Below are 12308 nucleotides of genomic sequence, written 5' to 3'. Positions count from 1 at the left end.
TGGCGGAGACGGAAGAGATGGAGTCAGCAGAGTAGTAAAGGGGTTTGTGGGTAAAGCTGCAGGGTGTAAGAGACGGAGTGAACCCCTGGAAATAGAGGGAGAGAAGTAACATGACGTGTCTGGACCTACAGGACAGTGGAATGGGGTGGAGGGGTGCAGGGTGTAAGAGACGGAGGGGGTTTAGGGGTGGAGGGGGTGAGGGGGTGGGTGGAGGGCTGGGGTGGGGTGGTGGGGTGGAGGGGTGGGGTGGTGGGGTGCAGGGTGTAAGAGACGGAGGGGGTTTAGGGGTGGAGGGGGTGAGGGGGTGGGCTGGGGTGGTGGGTGGAGGGGTGCAGGGTGTAAGAGACGGAGGGGGTTTAGGGGTGGAGGGGGTGAGGGGGAGGGTGGAGGGCTGGGGTGGGGTGGAGGGGTGCAGGGTGTAAGAGACGGAGGGGGTTTAGGGGTGGAGGGGGTGAGGGGGTGGGTGGAGGGCTGGGGTGGGGTGGTGGGGTGGAGGGGTGCAGGGTGTAAGAGACGGAGGGGGTTTAGGGGTGGAGGGGGTGAGGGGGAGGGTGGAGGGCTGGGGTGGGGTGGTGGGTGGAGGGCTGGGTGGAGGGGAGGGGTGCAGGGTGTAAGAGACGGAGGGGGTTTAGGGGTGGAGGGGGTGAGGGGGTGGGTGGAGGGCTGGGGTGGGGTGGTGGGTGGAGGGCTGGGTGGAGGGGAGAGGTGCAGGGTGTAAGAGACGGAGGGGGTTTAGGGGTGGAGGGGGTGAGGGGGAGGGTGGAGGGCTGGGGTGGGGTGGTGGGTGGAGGGCTGGAGTGCTATAACCTTCCACGGTAAAGAACTGGTCTGAAACTGTCTCCAAGCCCAGCTATAGTCTTCCATGGTAAAGTGGGTGGAGGGGGCGGTGTGGTGGGGTGGTGGGGTGTGGTGGTGGGTGGAGTGGGCGATGTGGTGGGTGGGTGGAGGGCTGGGTGGAGGGGAGGGGTGGTGTTGTGGGGTGGTGTGGTGGGTGGAGGGCTGGGTGGAGGGGAGGGGTGGGGTGGTGTTGTGGGGCGGTGTGGAGGGGTGGTGGGTGGAGGGCTGGGTGGGGGGGAGAGGTGGGGTGGTGTTGTGGGGCGGTGTGGAGGGGTGGTGGGTGGAGGGCTGGGTGGGGGGGAGAGGTGGGGTGGTGTGGTGGGGTGGTGGTTGGGGTGGTGAGTGGAGGGCTGGGTGGAGGGGAGGGGTGGGGTGGTGTTGTGGGGCGGTGTGGTGGGGTGGAGGGCTGGGTGGAGGGGAGGGGTGGGGTGGTGGGGTGGTGGTTGGGGTGGTGAGTGGAGGGCTGGGTGGAGGGGAGGGGTGGGGTGGTGTTGTGGGGCGGTGTGGTGGGGTGGTGGGTGGAGGGCTGGGTGGAGGGGAGGGGTGGGGTGGTGGTTGGGGTGGTGGGTGGAGGGCTGGGTGGAGGGGAGGGGTGGGGTGGTGGTTGGGGTGGTGGGTGGAGGGCTGGGTGGGGGGAGAGGTGGGGTGGTTTGTGGGAGTTCTTCATAATAGACTTTTTCCCTCCGGTAAGTCAACTGGCGCATTGAACTCAACAGCAGAGATCAGAGGACCTCAGTGCTTGTGAGGTCAATCTGACATTTTTCTACATGGACTTTTGCCCTTAAAGAGGGTCAACTTTAACGAACCATCAAGGTCAGAACGTCAAGTAGCTGAATCACTTGGCATTCTAAAAGGCTATCTAATGTCTAGTTAAATAAAGGTTAAAACATTTTTATTTTTAAGAATGGATACTCACAGTCAGCTAAACCACTATATACTTCTACTTAAGCGTCCATTTTTATTGAACTGTTGACCTGACATTTACACTACGTTGGCTACATTACATAGTGACATGTTGAGAGTCTTCTCGTCTTCTCCTCGTCTACTGCTGAGAGTCCTCTCCTCTCCACCATCCTAAACACTGGAGCTACTGCTGAGAGTCCTCTCCTTTCCTCCATCCTAAACATTGGAGCTACTGCTGAGAGACCTCTCCTCTCCTCCATCCTAAACACTGGACCTACTGCTGAGAGTCCTCTCCTCTCCTCCATCCTAAACACTACTGCTGAGAGTCCTCTCCTCTCCTCCATCCTAAACACTACTGCTGAGAGTCCTCTCCTCTCCTCCATCCTAAACACTGGAGCTACTGCTGAGAGTCCTCTCCTCTCCTCCATCCTAAACACTACTGCTGAGAGTCCTCTCCTCTCCTCCATCCTAAACACTGGAGCTACTGCTGAGAGTCCTCTCCTCCATCCTAAACACTACTGCTGAGAGTCCTCTCCTCTCCTCCATCCTACACACTGGAGCTACTGCTGAGAGTCCTCTCCTCTCCTCCATCCTAAACACTACTGCTGAGATTCTTCTCCTTTCCTCCATCCTAAACGCTGGGGCGACTTCAATCAAACAAAACTGAATACCATGAACACAATGAATCCATTTTAAACTTTCACCTCAAAATTTCCTTGACCAGGTCACTCTGAAACTCTATGTAACCAAAGCGTCAGTCATATTTAGGACTTGCAAAGGAAAATACCCTGATATTTACAGTAAGCATATTTCACAAGACAAAGAGGAGTGAGGTTCATCGTACAGAGATTTGATTATGGCTTTAAGGAATTACTGATTCTTAGCTTTCATAGCAATGAGACAGAGCCAACTTTTCCTTCCTTCCTCCCATATTAGAATTATAATGTTGTCTTCAATGCTTCCTTTATCTAATGCTGTCTTCTAATGCTTCCTTTATCTAATGCTGTCTTCTAATGCTTCCTTTATCTAATGCTGTGTCTTCTAATGCTTCCTTTATCTAATGCTGTCTTCTAATGCTTCCTTTATCTAATGCTGTCTTCTAATGCTTCCTTTATCTAATGCTGTGTTTTCTAATGCTTCCTTTATCTAATGCTGTGTCTTCCAATGCTTCCTTTATCTAATGCTGTGTCTTCTAATGCTTCCTTTATCTAATGCTGTGTTTTCTAATGCTTCCTTTATCTAATGCTGTCTTCTAATGCTTCCTTTATCTAATGCTGTGTCTTCTAATGCTTCCTTTATCTAATGCTGTGTTTTCTAATGCTTCCTTTATCTAATGCTGTGTCTTCTAATGCTTCCTTTATCTAATGCTGTGTCTTCTAATGCTTCCTTTATCTAATGCTGTGTCTTCTAATGCTTCCTTTATCTAATGCTGTCTTCTAATGCTTCCTTTATCTAATGCTGTGTCTTCTAATGCTTCCTTTATCTAATGCTGTCTTCTAATGCTTCCTTTATCTAATGCTGTCTTCTAATGCTTCCTTTATCTAATTCTGTGTCTTCTAATGCTTCCTTTATCTAATTCTGTGTCTTCTAATGCTTCCTTTATCTAATGCTGTGTCATCTAATGCTTCCTTTATCTAATGCTGTGTCTTTTAATGCTCTCTTTATCTAATGCTGTCTTCTAATGCTTCCTTTATCTAATGCTGTCTTCTAATGCTTCCTTTATCTAATGCTGTGTCTTCTAATGCTTCCTTTATCTAATGCTGTGTCTTCTAATGCTTCCTTTATCTAATGCTGTCTTCTAATGCTTCCTTTATCTAATGCTGTGTCTTCTAATGCTTCCTTTATCTAATGCTGTCTTCTAATGCTTCCTTTATCTAATGCTGTGTCTTCTAATGCTTCCTTTATCTAATGCTGTGTCATCTAATGCTTCCTTTATCTAATGCTGTGTCTTTTAATGCTCTCTTTATCTAATGCTGTCTTCTAATGCTTCCTTTATCTAATGCTGTGTCTTTTAATGCTCTCTTTATCTAATGCTGTCTTCTAATGCTTCCTTTATCTAATGCTGTTTTCTAATGCTTCCTTTATCTAATTCTATGTCTTCTAATGCTTCCTTTATCTAATGCTGTGTCATCTAATGCTTCCTTTATCTAATGCTGTGTCTTTTAATGCTCTCTTTATCTAATGCTGTCTTCTAATGCTTCCTTTATCTAATGCTGTCTTCTAATGCTTCCTTTATCTAATGCTGTGTTTTCTAATGCTTCCTTTATCTAATGCTGTGTCTTCCAATGCTTCCTTTATCTAATGCTGTGTCTTCTAATGCTTCCTTTATCTAATGCTGTGTTTTCTAATGCCTCCTTTATCTAATGCTGTGTCTTCTAATGCTTCCTTTATCTAATGCTGTGTCTTCTAATGCTTCCTTTATCTAATGCTGTCTTCTAATGCTTCCTTTATCTAATGCTGTGTCTTCTAATGCTTCCTTTATCTAATGCTGTGTCATCTAATGCTTCCTTTATCTAATGCTGTGTATTTTAATGCTCTCTTTATCTAATGCTGTCTTCTAATGCTTCCTTTATCTAATGCTGTCTTCTAATGCTTCCTTTATCTAATGCTGTGTCTTCTAATGCTTCCTTTATCTAATGCTGTCTTCTAATGCTTCCTTTATCTAATGCTGTGTCTTCTAATGCTTCCTTTATCTAATGCTTTCTTCTAATGCTTCCTTTATCTAATGCTGTGTCTTCTAATGCTTCCTTTATCTAATTCTGTGTCTTCTAATGCTTCCTTTATCTAATGCTGTGTCATCTAATGCTTCCTTTATCTAATGCTGTGTCTTTTAATGCTCTCTTTATCTAATGCTGTCTTCTAATGCTTCCTTTATCTAATGCTGTCTTCTAATGCTTCCTTTATCTAATGCTGTCTTCTAATGCTTCCTTTATCTAATGCTGTCTTCTAATGCTTCCTTTATCTAATTCTGTGTCTTCTAATGCTTCCTTTATCTAATTCTGTGTCTTCTAATGCTTCCTTTATCTAATGCTGTGTCTTTTAATGCTTCCTTTATCTAATTCTGTGTCTTCTAATGCTTCCTTTATCTAATTCTGTGTCTTCTAATGCTTCCTTTATCTAATGCTGTGTCTTCTAATGCTTCCTTTATCTAATGCTGTCTTCTAATGCTTCCTTTATCTAATGCTGTGTCTTCTAATGCTTCCTTTATCTAATGCTGTGTCATCTAATGCCTCCTTTATCTAATGCTGTGTTTTCTAATGCTTCCTTTATCTAATGCTGTGTTTTCTAATGCTTCCTTTATCTAATGCTGTCTTCTAATGCTTCCTTTATCTAATGCTGTGTCTTCTAATGCTTCCTTTATCTAATGCTGTGTTTTCTAATGCTTCCTTTATCTAATGCTGTGTCTTCTAATGCTTCCTTTATCTAATGCTGTGTCTTCTAATGCTTCCTTTATCTAATGCTGTGTCTTCTAATGCTTCCTTTATCTAATGCTGTCTTCTAATGCTTCCTTTATCTAATGCTGTGTCTTCTAATGCTTCCTTTATCTAATGCTGTGTCTTCTAATGCTTCCTTTATCTAATGCTGTCTTCTAATGCTTCCTTTATCTAATTCTGTGTCTTCTAATGCTTCCTTTATCTAATTCTGTGTCTTCTAATGCTTCCTTTATCTAATGCTGTGTCATCTAATGCTTCCTTTATCTAATGCTGTGTCTTTTAATGCTCTCTTTATCTAATGCTGTCTTCTAATGCTTCCTTTATCTAATGCTGTCTTCTAATGCTTCCTTTATCTAATGCTGTGTCTTCTAATGCTTCCTTTATCTAATGCTGTGTCTTCTAATGCTTCCTTTATCTAATGCTGTCTTCTAATGCTTCCTTTATCTAATGCTGTGTCTTCTAATGCTTCCTTTATCTAATGCTGTCTTCTAATGCTTCCTTTATCTAATGCTGTGTCTTCTAATGCTTCCTTTATCTAATGCTGTGTCATCTAATGCTTCCTTTATCTAATGCTGTGTCTTTTAATGCTCTCTTTATCTAATGCTGTCTTCTAATGCTTCCTTTATCTAATGCTGTCTTCTAATGCTTCCTTTATCTAATGCTGTCTTCTAATGCTTCCTTTATCTAATGCTGTTTTCTAATGCTTCCTTTATCTAATTCTATGTCTTCTAATGCTTCCTTTATCTAATGCTGTGTCATCTAATGCTTCCTTTATCTAATGCTGTGTCTTTTAATGCTCTCTTTATCTAATGCTGTCTTCTAATGCTTCCTTTATCTAATGCTGTCTTCTAATGCTTCCTTTATCTAATGCTGTGTTTTCTAATGCTTCCTTTATCTAATGCTGTGTCTTCCAATGCTTCCTTTATCTAATGCTGTGTCTTCTAATGCTTCCTTTATCTAATGCTGTGTTTTCTAATGCCTCCTTTATCTAATGCTGTGTCTTCTAATGCTTCCTTTATCTAATGCTGTGTCTTCTAATGCTTCCTTTATCTAATGCTGTCTTCTAATGCTTCCTTTATCTAATGCTGTGTCTTCTAATGCTTCCTTTATCTAATGCTGTGTCATCTAATGCTTCCTTTATCTAATGCTGTGTATTTTAATGCTCTCTTTATCTAATGCTGTCTTCTAATGCTTCCTTTATCTAATGCTGTCTTCTAATGCTTCCTTTATCTAATGCTGTGTCTTCTAATGCTTCCTTTATCTAATGCTGTCTTCTAATGCTTCCTTTATCTAATGCTGTGTCTTCTAATGCTTCCTTTATCTAATGCTTTCTTCTAATGCTTCCTTTATCTAATGCTGTGTCTTCTAATGCTTCCTTTATCTAATTCTGTGTCTTCTAATGCTTCCTTTATCTAATGCTGTGTCATCTAATGCTTCCTTTATCTAATGCTGTGTCTTTTAATGCTCTCTTTATCTAATGCTGTCTTCTAATGCTTCCTTTATCTAATGCTGTCTTCTAATGCTTCCTTTATCTAATGCTGTCTTCTAATGCTTCCTTTATCTAATGCTGTCTTCTAATGCTTCCTTTATCTAATTCTGTGTCTTCTAATGCTTCCTTTATCTAATTCTGTGTCTTCTAATGCTTCCTTTATCTAATGCTGTGTCTTTTAATGCTTCCTTTATCTAATTCTGTGTCTTCTAATGCTTCCTTTATCTAATTCTGTGTCTTCTAATGCTTCCTTTATCTAATGCTGTGTCTTCTAATGCTTCCTTTATCTAATGCTGTCTTCTAATGCTTCCTTTATCTAATGCTGTGTCTTCTAATGCTTCCTTTATCTAATGCTGTGTCATCTAATGCCTCCTTTATCTAATGCTGTGTTTTCTAATGCTTCCTTTATCTAATGCTGTGTTTTCTAATGCTTCCTTTATCTAATGCTGTGTCTTCTAATGCTTCCTTTATCTAATGCTGTCTTCTAATGCTTCCTTTATCTAATGCTGTGTTTTCTAATGCTTCCTTTTTCTAATGCTGTGTCTTCCAATGCTTCCTTCATCTAATGTGATGTGAACAAAATCTTTAAACAGGTCAACATTCACAAAGCCGCTGGGCCAGATGGATTACCAGGACGTGAACTCAAAGCATGCGCAGGACCAACTGTCAAGTGTCTTCACTGACATTTTCAACCTCTCCCTGACCTAGTCTGTAATACCTACATGTTTCAAGCAGACCACCATAGTCCCTTTGCCCAAGGAAGCAAAGGTAATCTGCCTAAAGGATTTACCGCCCCGTAGGACTCACGTCAGCAGCCATGAAGTGCTTTGAAAGGCTGGTCATGGCTCACATCAACAGCATCCACCCTAGACCCACTCCAATTCGCATACCGCCCCAACAGATTCACAGATGACGCAATCGCACTCCACACTGCCCTATCCCACCTAGACAAAAGGAACACCTATGTGAGAATGCTGTTCATTGACTACAGCTCAGCATTCAACACCATAGTGCCTACAAAGCTCATCACTAAGCTAAGGACTCTTGGACTAAACACCTCCCTCTGCAACTGGATCCTGGACTTCCTAATGGGCCGCCCCCAGGTGGTAAGAGCAGGCAACAATATGTCTGCCAAGCTGATCCTTAACACTGGGGCCCTTCAGGGGTGTGTACTTAGTCCCCTTCTGTATTCCCTGTTCACCCACAACTGCGTGGCCAAACACGACTCCAACAGCATCATTAAATTTGCTGACGACACAACAGTGTTAGGCCTGATCACCGACAATGACGAGACGGCCTATAGGGAGGAGGTTAGAGACCTGGCAGTGTGGTGCCAGGACAACAACCTCTCCCTCAATGTGAGCAAGACAAAGGAGCTGATCGTGGACTACAGGAAAAGGCGGGCCGAACAGGCCCCCATTAACATCGACGGGGCTGTAGTGGAGCGGGCTGAGAGTTTCAAGTTCCTTGGTGTCCACATCACCAACGAACTATCATGGTCCAAACACACCAATACAGTTGTGAAGAGGGCACGACAAAACCTTTTCCCCTACAGGAGACTGGAAAGATTTAGTATGGGCCCCCAGATCCTCAAAAGGTTCTACAGCTACACCATCAAGAGCATCCTGACCGGTTGCATCACCGCCTGGTATGGCAACTGCTCGGCATCTGACCGTAAGGCGCTACAGAGGGTAGTGCGAATGGCCCAGTACCACATTGGGGCCAAGCTTCCTGCCATCCAGGACCTATATAATAGGCGGTGTCAGAGGAAAGCCCATAAAATTGTCAGAGACTCCAGTCACCCAAGTCATAGACTGTTTCCTCTGCTACCTCACAGCAAGCGGTACCGGAGCGCCAAGTCTAGGACCAAAAGGCTCAACAGCTTTTACCCCCCAGGCCATAAGACTGCTGAACAATTCATAAAAATCACCACCGGACAATTTACATTTAATTTCAGTCATTTAGCAGACGCTCTTATCCAGAGTGACTTACAGTAGTGAATGCATACATTTCATAAGAATAACACTGCTGCTCCTCGTTGTTTATTATCTATGCATAGTCACTTCACCCCCACCTACATGTACAGATTACCTCAACTAGCCTGTACCCCTGCACGCTGACTCGGTACCGGTGCCCCCTGTATATAGCCTCCACACTGACTCTGTACCGGTGCCCCCTGTATATAGCCTCCACACTGACTCGGTACCGGTACCCCCTGTATATAGCCTCCACACTGACTCTGTACTGGTACCCCCTGTATATAGCCTCCACACTGACTCTGTACCAGTACCCCCTGTATATAGCCTCCACACTGACTCGGTACCGGTACCCCCTGTATATAGCCTCCACACTGACTCTGTACCAGTACCCCCTGTATATAGCCTCCACACTGACTCGGTACCGGTACCCCCTGTATATAGCCTCCACACTGACTCTGTACCGGTACCCCCTGTATATAGCCTCCACACTGACTCGGTACCGGTGCCCCCTGTATATAGCCTCCACACTGACTCTGTACCGGTGCCCCCTGTATATAGCCTCCACACTGACTCGGTACCGGTGCCCCCTGTATATAACCTCCACACTGACTCGGTACCGGTACCCCCCTGTATATAGCCTCCACACTGACTCGGTACCGGTACCCCCTGTATATAGCCTCCACACTGACTCGGTACCGGTGCCCCCTGTATATAGCCTCCCACACTGACTCTGTACCGGTGCCCCCTGTATATAGCCTCCACACTGACTCGGTACCGGTGCCCCCTGTATATAACCTCCACACTGACTCTGTACCGGTACCCCCTGTATATAGCCTCCACACTGACTCGGTACCGGTACCCCCTGTATATAGCCTCCACACTGACTCGGTACCGGTGCCCCCTGTATATAACCTCCACACTGACTCGGTACCGGTACCCCCCTGTATATAGCCTCCACACTGACTCGGTACCGGTACCCCCTGTATATAGCCTCCACACTGACTCGGTACCGGTACCCCCTGTATATAGCCTCCACACTGACTCGGTACCGGTGCCCCCTGTATATAGCCTCCACATTGACTCGGTACCGGTACCCCCCTGTATATAGCCTCCACATTGACTCGGTACCGGTACCCCCTGTATATAACCTCCACACTGACTCGGTACCGGTACCCCCTGTATATAGCCTCCACACTGACTCGGTACCGGTACCCCCTGTATATAGCCTCCACACTGACTCGGTACCGGTGCCCCCTGTATATAACCTCCACACTGACTCGGTACCGGTGCCCCCTGTATATAACCTCCACACTGACTCGGTACCGGTACCCCCTGTATATAGCCTCCACACTGACTCGGTACCGGTACCCCCTGTATATAGCCTCCACACTGACTCGGTACCGGTGCCCCCCTGTATATAACCTCCACACTGACTCGGTACCGGTGCCCCCTGTATATAACCTCCACACTGACTCGGTACCGGTACCCCCTGTATATAGCCTCCACACTGACTCGGTACCGGTGCCCCCCTGTATATAGCCTCCACACTGACTCGGTACCGGTGCCCCCCTGTATATAGCCTCCACACTGACTCTGTACCGGTGCCCCCTGTATATAGCCTCCACACTGACTCGGTACCGGTGCCCCCTGTATATAACCTCCACACTGACTCAGTACCGGTGACCCCTGTATATAACCTCCACACTGACTCGGTACCGGTACCCCCTGTATATAGCCTCCACATTGACTCGGTACCGGTACCCCCTGTATATAACCTCCACACTGACTCGGTACCGGTACCCCCTGTATATAGCCTCCACACTGACTCGGTACCGGTACCCCCCTGTATATAGCCTCCACACTGACTCGGTACCGGTGCCCCCTGTATATAACCTCCACACTGACTCGGTACCGGTGCCCCCTGTATATAACCTCCACACTGACTCGGTACCGGTACCCCCTGTATATAGCCTCCACACTGACTCGGTACCGGTACCCCCTGTATATAGCCTCCACACTGACTCGGTACCGGTGCCCCCTGTATATAACCTCCACACTGACTCGGTACCGGTGCCCCCTGTATATAACCTCCACACTGACTCGGTACCGGTACCCCCTGTATATAGCCTCCACACTGACTCGGTACCGGTGCCCCCCTGTATATAGCCTCCACACTGACTCGGTACCGGTGCCCCCTGTATATAGCCTCCACACTGACTCTGTACCGGTGCCCCCTGTATATAGCCTCCACACTGACTCGGTACCGGTGCCCCCTGTATATAACCTCCACACTGACTCAGTACCGGTGACCCCTGTATATAACCTCCACACTGACTCGGTACCGGTACCCCCCTGTATATAGCCTCCACACTGACTCGGTACCGGTGCCCCCCTGTATATAGCCTCCACACTGACTCTGTACCGGTGCCCCCTGTATATAGCCTCCACACTGACTCGGTACCGGTGCCCCCTGTATATAGCCTCCACACTGACTCGGTACCGGTGCCCCCTGTATATAACCTCCACACTGACTCAGTACCGGTGACCCCTGTATATAACCTCCACACTGACTCAGTACCGGTGCCCCCTGTATATAGCCTCCACACTGACTCGGTACCGGTGCTCCCTGTATATAACCTCCACACTGACTCGGTACCGGTGCCCCCTGTATATAGCCTCCACACTGACTCTGTACCGGTACCCCCTGTATATAACCTCCACACTGACTCAGTACCGGTGCCCCCTGTATAAAGCCTCCACACTGACTCTGTACCGGTACCCCCTGTATATAGCCTCCACACTGACTCGGTACCGGTGCCCCCTGTATATAGCCTCCACACTGACTCGGTACCGGTGCCCCCCTGTATATAGCCTCCACACTGACTCGGTACCGGTGCCCCCTGTATATAGCCTCCACACTGACTCGGTACCGGTGCCCCCTGTATATAGCCTCCACACTGACTCTGTACCGGTACCCCCTGTATATAGCCTCCACACTGACTCGGTACCGGTGCCCCCTGTATATAGCCTCCACACTGACTCGGTACCGGTGCCCCCTGTATATAGCCTCCACACTGACTCGGTACCGGTGCCCCCTGTATATAGCCTCCACACTGACTCGGTACCGGTGCCCCCTGTATATAGCCTCCACACTGACTCGGTACCGGTACCCCCTGTATAAAGCCTCGTTATTGTTATTCATATTGTGTTACTTTTTATTATAACTTTTTATTTTAGTCTATTTGGTAAATATTTTCTTCTTCTTGAACTGCACTGTTGGTTAAGGGCTTGTAAGTAAGCATTTCACTGTAAAGTCTACACTTGTTGTATTCGGCGCATGTGGCAAATAAAGTTTTGATTTGATTCTAATGCTTCCTTTATCTTATGCTGTGTCTTCCTGGTATTGTGGGGATCTGGCACCTTTGTTGGGTGTTGCCAGGACTTCCTAGTAGTCAGCTGGATTTCTGTATCTCAGCTATTTACCCTGGACTGACTCCTTAACTCCATGATCCTTCCTTATCCTTTATAACAATCACCTAATTACCTCATTTACACCTTGTTAACATCATTCACAGTGTTTAGTCTAATGACGCAACCTGTCCTCAGATATCTTTCCTGCGGACATTTGCGGATATTATCTCTGCGTTGCGTAGTCCAAAGGTTCAG

Source organism: Salmo trutta, unplaced genomic scaffold (genome assembly GCF_901001165.1).
Source record: "Salmo trutta unplaced genomic scaffold, fSalTru1.1, whole genome shotgun sequence".
Classification (NCBI taxonomy): domain Eukaryota; kingdom Metazoa; phylum Chordata; class Actinopteri; order Salmoniformes; family Salmonidae; genus Salmo; species Salmo trutta.
This window is presented reverse-complemented; position numbering follows the sequence as displayed.